We start from the raw sequence: 23,469 nt of genomic DNA on the forward strand, positions 1-23,469 counted from the left end.
CTTTTAAATATAGGCTGTTCTTTCTAGTATCATTGCTAAAATAGTTTTTGGCGCTGAAACTGCTGATATTCAATTCAAAAATTTTTCCTTCTTTAAAACATAGGCTATTCTTTCTAGTTTCATTGTTAAACTAGGTTTTGGCCAAAATTGTTGGAAAAGGTAAAAACAACGGCTAACTTTCAATTCGTCCTGATGACCATTCGGCCTAATGACCATTTGGCCTAATGACCTTCGGCCTAATGACCTTCGGCCTAATGACCCAGCATCCCATATTACATAGTATCCGAAGCAGCATTGTCGTTAAAAAGCATATATTCTGGAGTTTTGACCGCCATCTTGGAACCTAAGCCGCCATCTTGAATTTCAATACCCCTACTACCACCTCCACATCCTAAGGAATGTGTATACCAATTTTGATTAAAATTTCATGACGCATTTCAGAGTTATGCCTATGTTCCGGCATACATATACACATACGTACATACATATAGACATACAAATAGACAAACATTCCAAAATATAAACATACAAGCAAATAAACATACAATCATACATGCATCGACTTTTGTATATATTGATTAACAACTCTGACAAAGAAATGAACTATAAGTTATTACCCATTGTCAAGATTCCAGGGAAATAATTTTTTTACTTCGCATTGGAAATGAAGCTCATAGATCGTGAAAATATGTATTGTTTGCAGCATCGTTTACGCCACCTAGTGAACCAGTCATAAACTATATTGTTCATTAGGAGCAAGGTATGGGTGTGGAGAACATCTTCTCTAAAGAAAGTATTCTAAAATTTTGCATAATTCTGGAGATATTCATATCAAAAGGACTGTCCTATTTATAGGACGCTGGGCGTTCGGGGCATCTGTCCTATAAATAGGACGCTGGGCGAATATGGGTTAAATGGGCGCTGGGTACCCGGGTATTCCCTACTGATACCTGACTCGGGTACCCTGTCAGCCACATAAGAGTTAATCAAGATCTATTCGCTTATCTTAGTGATTTTTTCAAGAATATAGACATAATATCTTTCAAAACCTATAGTTGATATTTCAAAAGCATTTAACCCTCGAGCGATCGCGCTGTTGTATTTTGTACAACACGTTGGAAAAATCTCGCTTTTTGTACTCTGCATTAGTGTGGTGCTGACGCAGGTAGTCAACCGCGCGAGTTACGGAAGGTTAATAATAAGTGTTGAGAAAAAAATGAGATCAGTTTCTTCAAATACTCCTGGAGAAGCTCTTGAAATATATTTGTATGGCAATTTAGAAATTTACATTGAGTAGCTTGCCTTGTCATTGGCACTGTTAAATCACAGAGACGCAACCATATGGTAGACAGTGTAAGTTAAGCTTAGCTAAACTATAGTTAAAAAAATGAATGAACGCTACTGTACTACCAAGTTAAATTGGGCACATCTCTGCACATTTAATTTAATAAGCAAATGATATTCTCGACTGCAGCACACATCATTCCCGGTCTCCAGCCATTTGTGCACACGTGCATGTGGGCCACTAGTGCCATAATTTCCCAAAAGTGACAGACTAAGTGCCGAAAACGTTCCCCCATAAAACGAATCATTACACGGCTTCTTACCTTTTGGAAACAGTTTCGGATGCTTACGCTTCCGTCGCTTTTCTGACTTTCAATTGGTATAATCCTTTGCGCTGGGAATTAATGCCTCCGTAGCTTTTCCGCCGGTTTCCTCTTCGCCGCCGGTCGGTGCCCCTGTGGAGCAAACGGAGTGGGACCGAGAGAGGTGATGAACGCGATTACGGGTGCCGGTAAGGTATAAGGTCCTATCCTTTTCCAAATCCGAGATGAATCTGGAAGCGAAACGGGGAGAAAAAAGAAAGGAAAAGCCATTGAGAAAAAATGATTTATGGTGATATATTCGGAGACCGGTGCCAGTGTAAGACGATGGGCTAAAAGGATGGTCGACCGCACAACCTCTGATCCTTTTCCCTCATAAAAAGCCCCATTGGTCGCAATGAGACCACGATTCCACAGCTTGGTTTGGCATAGTGGGATAATGTTCGGGGAAATTGTGTTGATTGGAATTGTGATTCTTTTGTTTTGTAGAGACACTGCGCCCTTATAAATCTTTTGCTCCCAAATCCTTTGTGTTCCATATAGATTTCCATTATTAACTCAAAGTCTTCTCTACTAACTGACCATTTACATTCGTATATTGTGTAGTAGGTAGAAAAGGCGCTTTGCTCAAGGAATCCATTACGATAAGATCCTGAACCGATACGGAAATCAAATCCAGACACACACATCATTTTTTTTTTCGATTACATTGCCCACTGTGCATATTGATGGTGGGGCGATGTGGAAAAATGAAAGGTGAGAAAAAATGGATTTTAACTTTTTCACTTTGTAGATTTGTGAAATTGCTCTCTCTGTTCAGGTATTTTCGGACAGTTTATGTTGATCGTACTTGCGGTGCCAGAAGGGATCTGGAATGCTTTATCATACCAACCTGGCCCCAAAAAGCAAAGCGACGACAATGACTCATTTTTCGAACCGGTCGTTTTCACGCATTCATCGCATATCGGTGCGAGAATGGGCGTTGCGTGGGCGGTAGGTTTGGTGGTGACTTTGTTTTGCTTCCAAACATGCCAAGAACCGCTTGGCAGCAGGAATGTTTGCTACACTCGAATGCATGCGGGAGTTGGTGTGAGTCGATAAGTTATGGACCGCATTGTACAGGTGGCGATGTTGATTGCTGTATCGAGTAACGTGTTTTTTTTTTTATCCTCGGGTATTGTTTTGCAATTAACCAATTACAATGCCATTGATAGGATGCCATTTCAGTTATTATTTTGCTCACATTCAGAACAGTGACCACAACAGCTGTTTCATAAGTTGTCTTGCTGGTAAACTTTGCACTAATGTGATACATAGACTGCCAAATACTGAGAGCTTGTGTAATACTGTCTGCTCTGAGATGCAAGTTCCAAGATTCTCTCTGTAAACCCCAGCTGATTTGGAGTGATTGGAATACTAAGGGTTGTATCATTAAATTCTAGCTTAGAGAGAGAGAGAGGGTAATTTTCCAGAATCAGAATCCCTGCAATTATTTGAATATATTTCCAAAGCGATGGAGCATGTAATTTTCAATGTTACTTTAAGCCAGGAATTTCTGAAAGTCATTTAGGATTTTTGTAATGAGTTTAAATGAAAGTAAAATTGCTAACTAATTATTGTTTTATTTTTCAAAATATATGCTAGATGATTGGGCAGTCCTGAAAACCTGTGAGAATTTTCAGAATCATATGAATATATTTCGCTGAGAAAATCAGAGAATCTAATTATTATTTTCCATCATCAAAAATCGATTTTAACTGTGAAGTTTTGGTAGGAGGCTCTTTTCAATTCGCAATTTTGCGAATTTTGGTTTTTGATTTTTTTTAGTTTTTTTAACATATTGAACATTTTTGAAGGAATCCCTGAATGTATATCTGGAGGAATCCCTGAAGGAATTCATGGTGGAGTCCCTGAAGGAATTCCTGGAGGAATTCCTGAAGGTATTCCTGGAGGAATCCCTGAAGGTATTCGTGGAGGAATCCCTGAAGGTATTCGTGGAGGAATCCCTGAAGGAATTCCTAGAGGAATCCATGAAAGAATTCCTAGAGGAATCCCTGAAGGAATTCCTAGAGGAATCCTTGAATGAATCCCTGGAGGAATCCCTGGAGGAATCTCTGAAGGAATTCCTAGAGGTAACCCTGAAGGAATTCCTGGAGGAAACCCTGAAGGTATTCCTGGAGGAATCCCCGAAGGAATTCCTGGAGGAATCCCTGAAGGAATTCCTGGAGCAATCCCTGAAGGAAATTCTGGATGAACCCCTGAAGAAATTCCTGGAGGAATCCCTGAAGGAATTCCTGGAAGAATCTGTGAAGGTATTCCTGGAGGAATCCCTGAAGAAATTCCTAGAGGAATCCCTGAAGGAATTCCTAGAGGAATCCCTGAAGGTGTTCTTGGAGGAATCGCTAGAGGAATCCCTGAAGGAATTCCTAGAGAAGTCCCTGAAGGAATTTCTAGAGGAATCCCTGAAGGAATTCCTAGAGGAATCCCTGCAGGAATTCCTAGAGGAATCACTGAAGGAATTCCCAGAGAAATCTCTGAAGGAATTCCTAGGGGAATCCCTGAAGGAGTTCCTAGAGGAATCCCTGAAGGAATTCCTAGAGGAATCCCTGAAGGAATTCCTAGAGGAATCCCTGAAGGAATTCCTAGAGGAATCCCTGAAGGAATTCCTAGAGGAATCCCTGAAGGAATTCCTAGAGGAATCCCTGAAGGAATTCCTAGAGGAATCCCTGAAGGAATTCCTAGAGGAATCCCTGAAGGAATTCCTAGACGAATCCCTGAAGGAATTCCTAAAGGAATTCCTGAAGGAATTCCTAGAGGAATCCCTGAAGGAATTCCTGGAGGAATCCCTGAAGGAATTCCTGGAGGGATCCCTGAAGGAATACCTGGATGAATCCCTGAAGGAATTCCTGGAGCAATCCCTGAAGGAATTCCTGGATGAATCCCTGAAGAAATTCCTGGAGGAATCCCTGAAGGAATGCCTGAAGGAATCTGTGAAGGTATTCCTGGAGGAATCCCTGAAGAAATTCCTAGAGGAATCCCTGAAGGAATTCCTAGAGGAATCCCTGAAGGTGTTCTTGGAGGAATCGCTAGAGGAATCCTTGAAGGAATTCCTAGAGGAATCCTTGAAAAAATTGCTAGAGGAATCCCTGAAGGAATTCCTAGAGGATTCCCTGAAGGAATTACTAGAGGAATCCCTGAAGGAATTCCTAGAGGAATTCCTGAAGGAATTCCTAGAGGAATCCCTGAAGGAATTCCTAGAGGAATCCCTGAAGGAATTCCTAGAGGAATCCCTGAAGGAATTCCTAGAGGAATCCCTGAAGGAATTCCTAGAGGAATCCCTGAAGGAATTCCTAGAGGAATCCCTGAAGGAATTCCTAGAGGAATCCCTGAAGGAATTCCTAGAGGAATCCCTGAAGGAATTCCTAGAGGAATCCCTGAAGGAATTCCTAGAGGAATCCCTGAAGGAATTCCTATAGGAATCTCTGAAGGAATTCCCAGAGGAATCCCTGAAGGAATTCCTAGAGGAATCCCTGAAGGAATTCCTGGACTAATCCCTGAAGGAATTCCTGGAGGAATCCCTGAAGGAATTCCTGGAGGAATCCCTGAAGGAATTCCTGGAGGAATCCCTGAAGGAATTCCTGGAGGAATCCCTGAAGGAATTCCTGGAGGGATCCCTGAAGGAATTCCTGGAGGAATCCCTGAAGGAATTCCTGGAGGAATCCCTGAAGGAATTCCTGGAGGAATCCCTGAAGGAATTCCTGGAGGAATCCCTGAAGGAATTCCTGGAGGAATCCCTGAAGGAATTCGTGGAGGAATCCTTGAAGGAATTCGTGGGGGAATCCCTGAAGGAATTCCTGGAGGAATCCCTGAAGGAATTCCTGGAGGAATCCCTGAAGGAATTCCTGGAGGAATCCCTGAAGGAATTCCTGGAGGAATCCCTGAAGGAATTCCTGGAGGAATCCCTGAAGGAATTCCTGGAGGAATCCCTGAAGGAATTCCTGGAGGAATCCCTGAAGGAATTCCTGGAGGAATCCCTGAAGGAATTCCTGGAGGAATCCCTGATGGAATTCCTGGAGGAATCCCTGAAGGAATTCCTGGAGGAATCCCTGAAGGAATTCCTGGAGGAATCCCTGAAGGAATTCCTGGAGGAATCCCTGAAGGAATTCCTGGAGGAATCCCTGAAGGAATTCCTGGAGGAATCCCTGAAGGAATTCCTGGAGAAATCCCTGAAGGAATTCCTGGAGGAATCCCTGAAGGAATTCCTGGAGGAATCCCTGAAGGAATTCCTGGAGGAATCCCTGAAGGAATTCCTGGAGGAATCCCTGAAGGAATTCCTAGAGGAATCCCTGAAGGAATTCCTGGAGGATTCCCTGAAGGAATTCCTGGAGGATTCCCTGAAGGAATTCCTGGAGGAATCCCTGAAGGAATTCCTGGAGGAATCCCTGAAGGAATTCCTGGAGGAATCCCTGAAGGAATTCCTGGAGGAATCCCTGAAGGAATTCCTGGAGGAATCCCTGAAGGAATTCCTGGAGGAATCCCTGAAGGAATTCCTGGAGGAATCCCTGAAGGAATTCCTGGAGGAATCCTTGAAGGAATTCGTGGAAGAATCCCTGAAGGAATTCCTGGAGGAATCCCTGCAGGAATTCCTGGAGGATTCCCTGAAGGAATTCCTGGAGGATTCCCTGAAGGAATTCCTGGAGGATTCCCTGAAGGAATTCCTGGAGGATTCCCTGAAGGAATTCCTGGAGGAATCCCTGAAGGAATTCCTATGAGAATTCCTGGAGGAATCCCTGAAGGAATTCCTGGAGGAATCCCTGAAGGAATTCCTGGAGGAATCCCTGAAGGAATTCCTGGAGGAATCCCTGAAGGAATTCCTGGAGGAATCCCTGAAGGAATTCCTGGAGGAATCCCTGAAGGAATTCCTGGAGGAATCCCTGAAGGAATTCCTGGAGGAATCCCTGAAAGAATTCCTGGAGGAATCCCTGAAGGAATTCCTGGAGGAATCCCTGAAGGAATTCCATGAGGAATCCCTGGAGGAATTCCTGGAGGAATCCCTGAAGAGATTCCTGGAGGAATCCCTGAAGGAATTCCTGGAGGAATCCCCGAAGGAATTCCTGGACTAATCCCTGAAGGAATTCCTGGAGGAATCGCTGAAGGAATTCCTGGAGGAATTTCTGAAGGAATTCCTGGAGGAATCCCTGAAAAATTTCTGGAGGAATCTCCGAAGGAATTCTTGGAAGAATTTCTTAAAAAATCCCTGGATAAATTCCTGAAAGAATCTCTGACGGAATTGTAAATTTTTAGTTAAACTACTGGTTTATGGAACGATAGAAGTTCTATTCCAATGCACTAAGGGCCAGAATCGCAATCTAGCGGAACAAAATTAATTACTCTAAAACGAAGCATTTGCGACACATGGTGTCTTCGACAAAGTTGTTTGACATTAGCAGGGGCATCTATTGCTGTGAACGTAGTAGTTCGCAACTCGTCCGCATAAGTGGCGCCACCATCTAACTTCTTTGTTTTACGTCCTAGAGATTTGGCGTCTTAGGTAAAGTTGTTTATTTTTGCAAAATAAACAACTCTTTCTCAGACGTCAAAAATCCACAGCCTACTGTTTTCGAGTTATATAAAAAATAAAAACCAATCAATGAAAAAACAGACATTTTTGCTAGAAACCATGTGAGTTTTATTTTTTTCCTAATGCATATGTGTCAAACCAAACACATTGTACGGGAATATGTTGAATATTATCATTAAAAATAAAAAATAAAAATACAAATTCGAAAAAATAGTGTGAATTTCAAGGCCTAATATCTCACAAAGCGCAAAAAAATCGCAACTTCAAATTTTCAGCAAATACGGAGCAATACTAGTTGATCATACTGCCAAAAATTTGGAGAGGTATTTTTTGGTGTTTTTGAGATAATTGCTTTTTAGTAACAGTATAAATATAAGTAGTGCCAGCATGTAACTTTTTACTGTTACACATTAGAGAGTTTATGTATTCGAAAAAGTTGTTCATTTTGACTAAATAAACAACTATTTCTTAGACGTCAAAATTCCACGGCCTACTGTTTTCGAATTATTGCATATAAACTAGATAATATTGATAAAAATGACAATAAAACACATTTTGATGCAATAGTATGAAGTATTTTTTTATTGTTTTTACTTTTACGATACATAGTAAGTCATGAAAATATCAGCTTACTATTGTCAGCATGGGTCAAGATATCTTTTAATTTTTTGCAAGTCATAATAATAAAAATAGTTCATAGGGTATTGGTTCCCTTATTAAGCATGTGGCTCCCATTATCATCCTACGAAAAACAAAGGAATGAAGCGCTGTTTGTTTTATTTCTTATTTTTGTATTTTTTGTTAGAAGTGAGCACCCATGTAAACACAAAGAACGGAATCAATCGGTGCCGTAATCGCTTGTTTTCGAATAAGATGAATATGGGAGCGTGAGATTACTGATGGCACACATACCCTACTACTGCATCAAAAGGTATTTAATTGTATTTTTTTTATCAATATTATTTAGTTTATATGCAATAACTCGAAAACAGTAGGCCCTGGATTTTTGACGTCTAAGAAATAGTTGTTTATTTAGTCAAAATGAACAACTTTTTCGAATACATAAACTCTCTAATGTGTAACAGTAAAAAGTTACATGCTGGCACTACTTATATTTATACTGTTACTATAAAGCAATTATCTCAAAAACACCAAAAAATACCTCTCCAAATTTTTGGCAGTATGTTCACCTAGTATTGCTCCGTATTTGCTGAAAATTTGAAGTTGCGATTTTTTGCGCTTTGTGAGATATTAGGCCTTGAAATTCACACTATTTTTTCGAATTTGTATTTTTATTTTTAATTTTTAATGATAATATTCAACATATTCCCGTACAATGTATTTGGTTTGACACTTATGCATTAGGAAAAAATTAAAATTCACATGGTTTCTAGTAAAAATGTCAAAATAAGCTTAAAAAACTGTTTTTTCATTGGTTGGTTTTTATTTTTTAAATAACTCGAAAACAGTAGGCTGTGGAATTTTGACGTCTGAGAAAGAGTTGTTTATTTTGCAAAAATAAACAACTTTACCTAAGACGCCAAATCTCTAGGACGTAAAACAAAGAAGTTAGATGGTGGCGCCACTTATGCGGACGAGTTGCGAACTACTACGTTCACAGCAATAGATGCCCCTGCTAATGTCAAACAACTTTGTCGAAGACACCATGTGTCGCAAATGCTTCGTTTCAGAGTAATTAATTTTGTTCCGCTAGATTGCGATTCTGGCCCTTAGTGCAATGTTAAGAAAACATCCCGGACAAAGCCAACTATAATTGCAGAAGCGATTCTTGATTGAACCACTGAAAGAATTCCTGGGGGAGTCCCTGCAGGAATCCCTGGAGGAATCCCTGAAGGAGTCCCTAAAGGAATCCTTGAAGTAATTTCTGGGGAAATCCCTGAAAGAATTTCTAGTAAAATCCCCGAAGTAATTCCTGGTGAAATCCCAGAAGGAATATCTGGTGGAGTCCCTGAAGAAATCCCTTATGTAATTCCTGGAGGATCCCAGATGTAACTCCTGGAGGAATCCCTGAAGTAATGCCTGGTGGAGTCTCTGAAGGAATTCCTGGTAAAATTATTGAAGGAATTCCTGGTGAACTCCCTGAAGGAATTCCTAGTAAAATCGCTGAAGGGATTCCTGGTGGAATCCCTGAAAGAATTCCTGGAGAAATTTCTGAAAGAACCCCTGCTGGATTTTTACATATTTAGTTGAAGCAAGTCCGTGCACAGAAAAGGTGACATAGGAGGGGTTTTTCCTGATTTAGGCAAAGGTCAGAGGGTCGCCTAATGTATGGAACATCGGCAATGGGCCCTTGAACATGGGCTTGAGTTGAACTATTCCTTAACCGATAGAAGTTCTGTGGTGTTTTTCCCAGTAGTGTTTCTACAAAATGAATAATATTTTGGAGTAGATCTCATAAGTACTGAAGTGCACTTCTTTCAATTCCAGCTATTCAAAACGAATTATATGATATAAAACATCATTTCCCACGAAAAACGCACAATATTTACCTTCGAAATGCACCCACCCCTCCTTATCGGCCAACAAGACATCATCGAGTTGGATTGGCATTTTTCTATCCCGGTTTCCAAGGAGCTTCGTTATCTGCTTCACTTATAGGATGTTTGTAACTCAATAACAATCTGTGCATTCTTCATCCCTCCATGGAGGCACGTGTGTGTGTTCCTCGGAAGGATTGTTTTACCTTACAAAGCTAAGGATCAATGACAGCCGGCTTGGGAATATTGTTGTGCATATGAGTGGGAAAAATACGTTGAAGAGTGGAATTTTCTTGTGATCCGTAGGGCGCGATAAAAATATAACTCGTGTGAATAACGGCGAATAATTTGATTTGAGTTGAACGATTGGACATATTTGCCTTGTGACGATGCTTGTAAACTTGTAAACATCCCATTTCCAAGTACGACGACAAATCCATCAAGTTGCTAGAAAGCAATTAACGCAAATGTATAGCATTTTTGATTATTTAACAGCAATGCAGCCTACCACAGTGGACACGAAAACAAGTCTCTTAGCTAATCATTATTCCACACTTTTTTCGTCATTAAAAATTGATTAGACTTCGGGACTTCCGTGACAGGGATCGGAAGAAAAAACGGAACCCAAACCTAGATTAAAGCTACGACATCGAAGAAAAACTTCTGCTGCTAAAATTCCGTGTAACCAACGGCTAGCAGATAACAGTATTCGAGGAAGGAGGAAACCTCCATTCAACGCACACTGGCTGTGCTAGTTCAGAGAAGGAGGAAAAGTCGGGAAAACGAAACGAGCAAAATTTATTTTAAAAACTTGTTTCTCACTTCCGACCGAAATTCCGCACTGGTCCGTAGCACAACAAGCTCCATCTCAGGGACGGTTGCTTTCTTCGGGTAAGGTTTTTTGTCTCTCGCATCCTCGTGTGCTCGTCATCACATAGAATGATATGATACCGAAGGTGATTCAGTTGACAGATTCCAATCAATAATTTATTAGAAAAAGAACTTTGCTTCAAGTGTCAAGCTATCAATTTTATGAGATTTTTTTCTATCTCAAAGGATGTCATCCGTTCAAAATGCTGTGTGGCAGCCGTTGTAGAGAAATGGTTCTACTCTTACGAAGGCAAAATTGATATTTCTAAATATAGAAAAACAGCGCTAGGCAGACAATGTAGAGAAGGGTTTGAATTAATGTTTATTGTTTGTGACTTTTCTTGAATATAAAAATGTATTGAATTATTCGCAAACCATTGATATATTGAACTGGCATCACTGTTCTGACACCGTTACGTGAATTCAGTCAGGCAGCGAGCGTTACTTTTTGTTTTGTACAACGTTATTAATAAAGTTACTACGCAATTTCTGAATCGGTCGTGTCGTACTTTTATTCCACCGAATTCCGATATATTCCGGGTTGATTAATACTCTGCGAACCGTCCGCCCATAGGTTATGGGCCCAGAGTAATTGTCGCGTAGGAAGTTCCGGTCGAAGTGTTGTTTTTTCGGGAAAATCGAACGAAAAAAGTTTCGTCGTTGATCGCCGGTGTGTGCTAGCAGCCGAAAAACAAAATGGCTGAACAGGCACGATTTCCATTTCCAAAATTGAATAACCACAATTTCCAAACGTGGAAATTCAAGATGGAGATGATGCTCGTCCGAGACGAGTTATGGCACGTCATCGATGAGGCTGAGCAGGTTCCAACAGCGGCGGCAGCTTTAGCGCAGTGGAACAAAGACGACCGGAAGGCTCGCGCTACAATTTGTTTGTGCCTTGAGGACGCCCAATTGAGTTTGGTACGGGGTGCGAATACAGCCAAAGATGTGTGGACTGCACTCAAAAAGTACCACGATAAAACATCCGACGTGTACCTACTCAAGAAGTTGACGAAGCTCGAATTGACCGACGACGGCGATATGGAAAATCACCTGCAAACGTTCAGCGACCTGGTGCAAAGGATTGCAGACGTGGGGGATGAATTACCAGCGAAATTGCAAGTAGCGATGTTGCTATGCTCTCTCCCTGACTCCGACGACCCGCTGACGACTGCGTTGGAGCAACGGCCTAGTGACGAACTGACGTTGGATTTGGTAAAATCCAAATTATTGGCAGAAGCGGAGAAGCGGAAGGAACGGTCCGGAGCTGCTACTTCGAGCGGTGGTAAAGCGCTGAAAGTTGGTCATCGTCGTTTCCGCGGTGGAGGTGGAGGTGATGTCAGCAACAAGGACTCGCGGGTTTGTTTCTATTGCAAACAACCTGGCCACCTAAAACGAAATTGCCGTCAGTTTTTGCAGGAGTGCAACAAGGTGGAAAACTCGACCCAATCGAAAAAGGACGATAAATCCAAGGCCAAGGCAAGTCAAGCTCAAAGCGTATCGGATGGACCATTGGCAGGCGCCAACTTAGGGGGGCAAGTATAGGTTTGCCCCCCCAATATTTGACGATTTTTAATTTTCCCATACAAAAAATCAGCAAAAACAGGCTCTGCCCCCCCAATAATTTGACCAAGTTGGCGCGTCTGATTGGCGTGAATGGTCGGCTATGGCGAGCCGGCGGATTGGTACGTAGATAGCGGTGCAACTCGACACATGACGGGAAACAGGAGATTCTTCTCGAAGCTAGAGGAGGCAAAGTTTGCCAGCGTTATCTTAGCGGACGGTGAAAAGTCAGAAGTTCGTTGCGTTGGTGAAGGTAGGTTCCATGTGATCGATGGCAACGGAGAAGCGGTCGAAGTCATGCTGAACGACGTCCTTTTCGTTCCCGGATTGACGAGCGGACTGATCTCCGTTAGTGCGCTTAGCAAGAAAGGTTTTGGTGTTGTTTTCAACGGCAGTGGATGTGAGATTCGTCGACCGAATGGTGAGGTTGTAGCAGTTGCGGGTTGCCATGATGTATCGATTGCATACACCTGAGAAGGCGATGGCAAGTATTCAGCCGTCACATACACCAAATTGTTTACACACGTGGCACAGACGGTTGGGGCACCGCGACCCCGAGGTTGTGCGGTATATTGCCAAGGACAGTGCGACAGAGGATCCAGGGCAATATTGGATGTGGTTCACATGGATTTATCCGGACCGATGACAAGTACTCCCAGCGGAAACAGGTATTTTCTGTCGATAGTCGACGATTATTCTCGAATGTCCTTCACGTACCTACTGCGGAAAAAGTCGGACGCGGCGGACAAGATCCGGGATTTTGTAGCTTTCTGTAAGACGCAGGTCGGCAAAACTCCACGTGTACTGCAATCAGACGGCGGCGGAGAGTTCGTCGGTAAAGAATTGCAGCGGTTCCTGAGAAGCGAAGGGATTGTGTGTCAGTTTTCGGCCACGTACTCGCCACAACAAAACGGCGTGGCCGAAAGGAGAAATCGCTATCTCAAAGAAATGACAATGTGTCTTTTGCTGGAGGGAGGCCTGGACGAAAAATACTGGGGTGAGGCGGTGCTCACGTCGACCTACGTGCAAAACCGCCTACCATCGCGTTCTATTGGAATGAGCCCCTTCGAGCGTTGGTATGGGAGAAAGCCATCTTTCAAACATTTCCGGATTTTCGGTAGTGATGCGTGGGTGCCAATACCAACGGACCGCAGGAAGAAGATGACACCGAAGGCGCGGCTTTTGACTTTTGTTGGTTACTCCAATCAACATAAAGCCTATCGGTTTCTCGATAAAACTACCAGCCGTATTACGATAAGTCGCGATGCGAAATTTCTTGAGGATACGGAGATGGACCGGAAGATTGGATGCGATGAACTGATTGGACAACGGGAAGAACAAGAAGCAATTGTCGAGCTGCCAGCACTGCCAAAGTCCGACGAGGTTTCGATCGCCGAAGAAGAGGAAGAGGATTTTATTGGCTACGAGAGTGCTGAAGAACTGTTCGTTGGACAAGACCAGGAAGAAGTTGTGTTCGATGAAGTAGATCGTGGAGATCCAAACGGCGAAGATGGACGAGTTTTGCCTTGACGAGCGAACAGAGGTGTGTTGCCCCCTAGGATGAACGACTACGTTGTAGGTAGAGCAGCTGTCGCATTGGATGAGCCGACGACATACGAAGAGGCCGTTGGTTCCGAGGAAAAGGAGAAATGGATTAAAGCAATGAGTGAGGAGTACCAGTCGCTAATCGATAATGACACTTGGGAGCTTGTGGATCCGCCTACCGATCGGAACATCATTGGCAGCAGGTGGGTGTTTAAGCGCAAGCTGAATGCAGATGGCAATGTGGACCGCTTCAAGGCGCGACTGGTCGCGCAAGGTTTTGCCCAGCGAGTTGGTGTTGATTTCGACGACAGCTTTGCCCCTGTTGCTATGCATTCAACTTTCCGTTTGCTGCTGACTGTTGCTGGGTACCGCAAAATGCAAGTAAAACACCTGGATGTGAAATCAGCATACCTATATCACAGACAAACAGACGTAACACTCTGATAATTCCCATCGTACAACGATTTAACGGTATTTCTCAAAATTCGATAGGTGGCCAACTGCCCACCCGTGGCGCTCGCATCGTTTTTGTTCGAGTTTGACGTTTGCTCACTACCGCCACCTAGTTGATGGTCGGCCAAACTTAGTACTTTTAGCATTGGGCGAATATGTTTCCGTGACTATGATTTAAATCTAAAATCGTTCGAAGTGTTACGTCTGTTTGTCTGTGCCTATATGGTACACTGGAGGAGGAAGTATTTATGCGTCAGCCGCCGGGGTTCGCCGTACCATACAAGGAGCAGCAAGTGTGCCGCCTGCGGAAATCTATTTACAGACTGAAACAGGCTGCTAGAACGTGGCACAAAACGATAACGGATATACTTCTGAAGATGGGATTTCTACAGTGCAAGGCAGACTCGTGTCTTTACCGCAAAAAGTGTGCAGGAGGAGAGTGGATGTACATTCTTTTGTACGTTGACGACTTTTTGGTAGTCTGCAAACAAGAAAGTCACATCAACGAGGTGGAGATGGAACTTCAAAAGAAGCTGAAGATCACGAAGCATGGAGACGTGTCCTGTTTCCTTGGTATACGCGTCGATAAGGATATGGAAGGATTCTACAATCTCAGCCAAGCTGTTTTCATCAAGAAGGTTGCAGGGAGCTTCGGACTCAACAATGCAAAAGGATCAAAATTCCCAATGGATACTGGATATTTCAAGATCAGAACAATGCTGAATATCAACGATTGATTGGAAGCCTTTTGTACATAGCGACTCACAGCCTGCCTGATATCGCTGCATGCGTGGGTAAAGTCAGTTCGCCTACTTTGGTCGATTGGACAGAAGCAAGAAGAGTTGTGCGTTATTTGCTGCGAACCATTGACTACGGCTTAAGACTTGGGGCACCTGGAGCGGAGTTCAAGCTGGTTGGTTACTGCGATTCGGACTGGGCCGGTGACAGCACCGACCGCAAATCGTGCAGCGGATATCTGTATCGCATAGGAGGAGCTACAGTAAGCTGGATAGGGTAAAAGGGTATAATGCGCCCCACCGGGGCAAAACGCCCCCCTTCATTTTCTAGCGATTCAAGCGCTTTTCACAAAAGCAATAAAAATATCAAAAAGTCTGAAATTGAGGCTTTTGGCGTAATATTTTACCTCTTGTAAGCTGACTTCATTATAAACGAAGCTAGTTCTGTTCGTTTGTGTTACTTTGCAACTTTTATGCAGTTAAACACTTGTTGAAAGACTCTCCTAGGATAAGCATGTGGTGGAATTATCCCCTGGGACAGTTTTATCACGGGGCTGGACGTTTTTCTTTTGATGGGGCGTATTGCCCCGTCGTTTTGAAAAGGCAAATTTTGGAACGTTTTCGAAAAACGTTTCAAAGCTTCCAAAGCCACCTCTCCAAAGGCAAAGTTCACATGCAACACTTCTCTAACTTTAGTAACAACGATTTGCAGTGAACAATAGATGGAATAAGGCGCCAGTTTCAGATATATTGCCATTTCTGCTTAGGGGGGGCATATTATACCTGTTTACCCTAAGTCGCAAGCAGAGCTGCGTTGCAACTTCCACAATGGAAGCAGAATACGTTGCTTTATCCGGTGCGGCACAGGAAGCGGTGTGACTCCGCGGATTGCTCGATGAGTTGGACGAGAAGCAGGTGCAAGCTACTACAATTTACGAAGATAACCGCAGTTGTTTGGATTTCGTTACATTAGGTCATCAAAAGAAACGGTCCAAACATATTGACATTCGGTATCACTATACGAGAGACGTCTGTGCTACCGGAGTGATTGATCTACAATACTGTACTTCAGAGGACTGTAGGATTTCTAATAAAACAATAAATGCACACAAGACACAAATAATTTTCATTATTGAATATTGTATTTTTCATTATTTTTTTCTACACTTCCCGAACAATTAAAGTAGGTACGTCTTTCTTTCACCAAATCCATTTCAAAACTGAACTGCCAATCATTTCCATTCATTTTTGTGTTTCCTTTCACCCATCTTTTCATTCTCTTCACAACTACAGCTACGTCCAACCACACGCGTTTTCCGATGCGTCACCCGTCGTCGACTTCCAGTGCATTTTCTAGAATCCACCTCCATGATAATTCCTAACTGTACACTGATACAAATTTTCAGGTACATTCCAACACAATATATTTTTATTTCTTCAGATCAATTATTCTTCCTACATCTTCCTCCTCCCCTACTCCTTTCCAAAGTTACCTCAATATATGTATGAAACAAAAATATTATCTATGATACTTGGCTATAGTCCTTATGATCCTAAATGAACCTAACATTGAAAAAAAAAACAAACAACTGATTAAACTCAAGTTCGTCCATTTGACCTCAATACTTGCAGGATACTAAAGTCTGTGAATGAAAAAATAAAATAAAATAAGAAGCACATAAATAAAAATATACTTACGCCACGATAAGATATGCACAAATTATACACAAATGCAGATGGCAACTCATTCAATCAACACACAGTACTCTGTATTTACTCTGAATACAAGTTTTATAATCATCACACGTCAATAATCCCTACATAATTCTCAATACAAACTAACTTTCGAACTATGCTTATTTTCTGATCTTGAACACACTATCATGAAATGAGAATCACAGACACAATATGTCCAATCTCGAGTCCAAATCAGAAATTATTCAAACGCTTTCAATGTTTTCTACAAAATATTCCATTGCATTATTTCACTATCTCAAAAATCAAATCAGAATCAAGATGTATTCGAATGGTTCAATCGTTAAATTCTCATCACAACTCACTTTCCAACTATGCTTGCTTACAGATCTCTAACACACTATCATAAATATTGTTTTAACTTTACGCGCGACATGGTTAAGCCGATAGATTCGCAATGCTAATTGTAAATTACCATCATTCTATTGATTGGGCTGAATTAAGGGTCAATATCAGAAGATATTCAAACACTCTAAACGTTTTCTACTAATGATTCCATTCCACCATTTTACTTTTTCAAAAATCAAATCAGAATCAAGATGCATTCGAACGGTTCTATCGCTAAATTCTCATCACTTTCTTAGATTCGCTCTGAATTCCTTGACGTTGACACAGATTCATCCATTCATAATCTCCTATCTTAAAACTTTCTTGGATTGAGGTTTTCAAGCTCAATGTTACCAATCAAGAATCAAAACCAGAAAATATTCCATAGCATCGCTCTGTATTCCTTGACACAGATTCATCCATTCACAATCTCCGATTTTAAAACTCTCTTGGATTGCGGGTTTCAAGCTCAATGTTACCAATCAAGAATCAAAACCAGAAAATATGCCTTCGCATCCCTTTGAATTCCATGACACAGATTCATCCATTCACAATCTCCGATTTTAAAACTCTCTTGGATTGAGGTTTTCAAGCTCAATATTACCAATCAAGAATCAAAACCACTAAATATTCCTTAGCATCGCTCTGAATTCCATGATACAGATTCATCCATTCACAATCTCCGATTTTAAAACTCTCTTGAATTGAGGGTTTCAAGCTCAATGTTACCAATCAAGAATCAAAACCAGAAAATATTCCTTAGCATCGCTCTGAATTCCTTGATTCAGATTCATCCATTCACAATCTCCGATTTTAAAACTCTCTTGGATTGAGGTTTTCAAGCTCAATGTTACCAATCAAGAATCAAACCCAGAAATCCATAGCATCGCTCTGTATTCCTTGACACAGATTCATCCATTCACAATCTCCGTTTTTAAAACTCTCTTGGATTGAGGTTTTCAAGCTCAATGTTACCAATCAAGAATCAAAACCAGAAAATATTCCTTAGCATCGCTCTGAATTCCTTAATTCAGATTCATCCATTCACAATCTCCGATTTTAAAACTCTCTTGGATTGAGGTTTTCAAGCTCAATGTTACCAATCAAGAATCAAAACAATTTCCGATTTTAAAACTCCCTTGGATTGAGGTTTTCAAGCTCAATGTTACCTTGACACAGATTCATCCATTCACTATCTCCGATTTTAAAACTCTCTTGAATTGAGGTTTTCAAGCTCAATGTTACCAATCAAGAATCAAAACCAGAAAATATGCCTTCGCATCTCTTTGAATTCCATGACACAGATTCATCCATTCACAATCTCCGATTTTAAAATTCTCTTGGATTGAGGTTTTCAAGCTCAATGTTACCAATCAAGAATCAAAACCAGAAAATATATTCCATAGCATCGCTCTGTATTCCTTGACACAGATTCATCCATTCACAATCTCCGATTTTAAAACTCTCTTGGATTGAGGTTTTCAAGCTCAATGTTACCAATCAAGAATCAAAACCAGAAAATATGCTTTCGCATCTCTTTGAATTCCATGACACAGATTCATCCATTAACAATCTCCGATTTTAAAACTCTCTTGGATTGAGGTTTTCAAGCTCAATGTTACAAATCAAGAATCAAAACCAGAAAATATGCCTTCGCATCTCTTTGAATTCCATGACACAGATTCATCCATTCACAATCTCCGATTTTAAAACTCTCTTGGATTGAGGTTTTCAAGCTCAATGTTACCAATCAAGAATCAAAACAATCTCCGATTTTAAAACTCTCTTGGATTGAGGTTTTCAAGCTCAATGTTACCAATCAAGAATCAAAACCAGAAAATATTCCTTAGCATCGCTCTGAATTCCTTGACTCAGCTTCATCCATTCACAATCTCCGATTTAAAAACTCTCTTGGATTGAGGTTTTCAAGCTCAATGTTACCAATCAAGAATCAAAACCAGAAAATATTCCTTAGCATCGCTCTGTATTCCTTGACACAGATTCATCCATTCACAATCTCCGATTTTAAAACTCTCTTGGATTGAGGTTTTCAAGCTCAATGTTACCAATCAAGAATCAAAACCAGAAAATATTCCTTAGCATCGCTCTGAATTCCTTAATTCAGATTCATCCATTCACAATCTCCGATTTTAAAACTCTCTTGGATTGAGGTTTTCAAGCTCAATATTACCAATCAATAATCAAAACCACTAAATATTCCTTAGCATCGCTCTGAATTCCTTGACTCAGCTTCATCCATTCACAATCTCCGATTTTAAAACTCCCTTGGATTGAGGTTTTCAAGCTCAATGTTACCAATCAAGAATCAAAACCAGAAAATATTCCATAGCATCGCTCTGTATTCCTTGACACAGATTCATCCATTCACAATCTCCGATTTTAAAACTCTCTTGGATTGAGGTTTTCAAGCTCAATGTTACCAATCAAGAATCAAAACCAGAAAATATTCCTTAGCATCGCTCTGAATTCCTTAATTCAGATTCATCCATTCACAATCTCCGATTTTAAAACTCTCTTGGATTGAGGTTTTCAAGCTCAATATTACCAATCAATAATCAAAACCACTAAATATTCCTTAGCATCGCTCTGAATTCCTTGACTCAGCTTCATCCATTCACAATCTCCGATTTTAAAACTCTCTTGGATTGAGGTTTTCAAGCTCAATGTTACCAATCAAGAATCAAAACCAGAAAATATTCCTTAGCATCGCTCTGAATTCCTTAATTCAGATTCATCCATTCACAATCTCCGATTTTAAAACTCTCTTGGATTGAGGTTTTCAAGCTCAATATTACCAATCAATAATCAAAACCACTAAATATTCCTTAGCATCGCTCTGAATTCCTTGACTCAGCTTCATCCATTCACAATCTCCGATTTCAAAACTCCCTTGGATTGAGGTTTTCAAGCTCAATGTTACCAATCAAGAATCAAAACCAGAAAATATTCCATAGCATCGCTCTGTATTCCTTGACACAGATTCATCCATTCACAATCTCCGATTTTAAAACTCTCTTGGATTGAGGTTTTCAAGCTCAATGTTACCAATCAAGAATCAAAACCAGAAAATATTCCTTAGCATCGCTCTGAATTCCTTAATTCAGATTCATCCATTCACAATCTCCGATTTTAAAACTCTCTTGGATTGAGGTTTTCAAGCTCAATATTACCAATCAATAATCAAAACCACTAAATATTCCTTAGCATCGCTCTGAATTCCTTGACTCAGCTTCATCCATTCACAATCTCCGATTTTAAAACTCCCTTGGATTGAGGTTTTCAAGCTCAATGTTACCAATCAAGAATCAAAACCAGAAAATATTCCATAGCATCGCTCTGTATTCCTTGGCACAGATTCATCCATTCACAATCTCCGATTTTAAAACTCTCTTGGATTGAGGTTTTCAAGCTCAATGTTACCAATCAAGAATCAAAACCAGAAAATATTCCATAGCATCGCTCTGTATTCCTTGACACAGATTCATCCATTCACAATCTCCGATTTCAAAACTCTCTTGAATTGAGGTTTTCAAGCTCAATGTTACCAATCAAGAATCAAAACCAGAAAATATGCCTTCGTATCTCTTTGAATTCCATGACACAGATTCATCCATTCACAATCTCCGATTTTAAAATTCTCTTGGATTGAGGTTTTCAAGCTCAATGTTACCAATCAAGAATCAAAACCAGAAAATATATTCCATAGCATCGCTCTGTATTCCTTGACACAGATTCATCCATTCACAATCTCCGATTTTAAAACTCTCTTGGATTGAGGTTTTCAAGCTCAATGTTACCAATCAAGAATCAAAACCAGAAAATATGCTTTCGCATCTCTTTGAATTCCATGACACAGATTCATCCATTAACAATCTCCGATTTTAAAACTCTCTTGGATTGAGGTTTTCAAGCTCAATGTTACAAATCAAGATTCAAAACCAGAAAATATGCCTTCGCATCTCTTTGAATTCCATGACACAGATTCTGAATTCCTTGACTCAGATTCATCCATTCACAATCTCCGATTTAAAAACTCCCTTGGATTGATGTTTTCAAGCTCTATGTTACCAATCAAGAATCAAAACCACAAAATATTTCTTAGCATCGCTCTGAATTCCTTGGCACAGATTCATCCATTCACAATCTCCGATTTTAAAACTCTCTTGGATTGAGGTTTTCAAGCTCAATGTTACCAATCAAGAATCAAAACCAGAAAATATGCCTTCGCATCTCTTTGAATTCCATGACACAGATTCATCCATTCACAATCTCCGATTTTAAAACTCTCTTGGATTGAGGTTTTCAAGCTCAATGTTACCAATCAAGAATCAAAACAATCTCCGATTTTAAAACTCTCTTGGATTGAGGTTTTCAAGCTCAATGTTACCAATCAAGAATCAAAACCAGAAATCCATAGCATCGCTCTGTATTCCTTGACACAGATTCATCCATTCACAATCTCCGATTTTAAAACTCTCTTGGATTGAGGTTTTCAAGCTCAATGTTACCAATCAAGAATCAAAACCAGAAAATATGCCTTCGCATCTCTTTGAATTCCATGACACAGATTCATCCATTCACAATCTCCGATTTTAAAATTCTCTTGGATTGAGGTTTTCAAGCTCAATGTTACCAATCAAGAATCAAAACCAGAAAATATATTCCATAGCATCGCTCTTGTAGTATCGGTGACGGGTACTCGTTACATGTTTAAATTATATTTAAGATTTTGAATTCTGTACATCATAGTAGGCATGAATAATAAACGTTCTCTTTGTGGATCTCGGTGTTACGAATCAGTCGACTTTTACTAGTGCTCCGATATTACAGCTGGCGACGAGGTTGAAGTTTTTAAAAATTGCGATAGTGAGAAGAACAGCGAAAAATTTTCGGAAAACTTTAAAGATAACGTGCGGTTGTGTTGGAAATTTTGTGGGAAATTTGCGAAATTTGCGAAGTAGTTGTTTGGAGGTAAGTTCATCAACGTTCAAATTGCAAATGGAGGATGAATCAAAGTGATTTGTTATGTACAACGAATGATTTAGAGCAGAAAGATGGATGGAAAATAGTGTGTTTAGTGATTTCGACTCGATTCCTTACTACAGAATAAAACTAGATCGGAAAAAAAATGCTGCTGAATCATTTTCACGCGTTTTCGTTACCATGGAAACACTGTGCACAGGTGAAAAGGAAGTCCACACATTTTTAGCACTGGGTATTAGATGTCATTCCATGTTACCTTCGGATTCCAATTGGAATACAAACTGACAGCGTTTGTTCTAGTTCATGCAGGCGATTGTAAATAAGAACAAAAAAAAATACAGTCGTAGTGAGTTTTCATTGAAATTTTCTGACAAAGGATATTTATTATCAATAATTGTTGTGATGCTGGAAAAAGAATAAAAAAAAATGTGTGCATAGAAGTGTTCGGCAAATGTTGACCAGGAGAGCAACTGTGTGCTAAGTGATATTCGGAAAATACTTGTCCAGGAGAGCAACTGTGTGCTTCGTAGTAAAAAGGGTAAAAAGTAATGTTCGGCAAATATTTGCCAGGAGAGCAACTGTGTGCTTCGTAATAATCGGAAATTGTTTCTACTTGAATAACAACGGTGTGCTGCAGTATGGTGAACCTGAAAATGTGGTGAGTAAGTTGTCACAATATTGAAGGGCGTATACTTCCGAAATGATTCAAGGAATTGGTAAGTTTCAGAGATTTTGATTAATTGATGGTATGCTTTGAAAGAAAATCAACGTGAATTCTTATTAGAATTTGAAATACGATGACTGAGAAATGTACCGTTATGGTTAACTGGAATGACATCGGGATTTTGAAGTTACACAGTGGGTAAAATGTATGGTTCCAATAATGAATATTTGGTGTGGTTTTAGTTTTGTTTATACGTAACTATACTATTTTAAAACACTATCAGCCATTTTCCATTCGTCTTTCGTGAAATTTAATAGCTTGCTATAAGCTTATAATATACCATTTGGTATCAACATCTTTGCATAGGATGGAATCGTCAATGAATCGCGTAAAGCCGTTTGTATTTGGCGCTGACAGATCGCAGTTGCCGATAGCGTGGCAGAAATGGAAGCGAGAACTGCAAAGATACTTCGACGCTTGTGGTATTACTTCACAGTGGGAAAAACGTTCTCAAATGCTTCATCTAGCAGGTTCTGAGATCCAGGAGATATTTGACCATCTTCCGGGAGTGAATGATGTTTCACATGTTCTAACTGATCCGCCGTATTATGATGTGGCAATTCGACGGCTCGACGAACATTTCGAACCGATGCGTAACAGAAATTATGAACGCCACTTGTTTCGCCAAGTAATCCAAAAGTCGGATGAACGGTTCGTGGATTTTGTTTTGCGTTTACGCATTCAAGCCAAACGTTGCGAGTTTGATAGATACGACTATCGTGAAAGCGATGATCGAATCATCGAACAGATTGTGGAAGCTTGCAAGTCTTCGGAACTCCGCCGACAAATTTTGGCAAAGGACATGTCG

General features: G+C 40.6%; 1 protein-coding gene across 1 annotated transcript in view; it reads right to left on the reverse strand.

The window, feature by feature from the left end:
- Positions 1–23,469, reverse strand: part of LOC134291447 (potassium channel subfamily K member 10-like) — a 370,248-nt gene that overhangs the window by 161,264 nt on the left and 185,515 nt on the right. The window contains exon 3 of the mRNA XM_062859186.1: positions 1,608–1,837. The gene's annotated coding sequence lies outside the window, so the exon portion shown is untranslated. The remainder of the gene's footprint in view (positions 1–1,607; positions 1,838–23,469) is intronic.

Source organism: Aedes albopictus, chromosome 3, assembly GCF_035046485.1.
Source record: "Aedes albopictus strain Foshan chromosome 3, AalbF5, whole genome shotgun sequence".
NCBI lineage: Eukaryota > Metazoa > Arthropoda > Insecta > Diptera > Culicidae > Aedes > Aedes albopictus.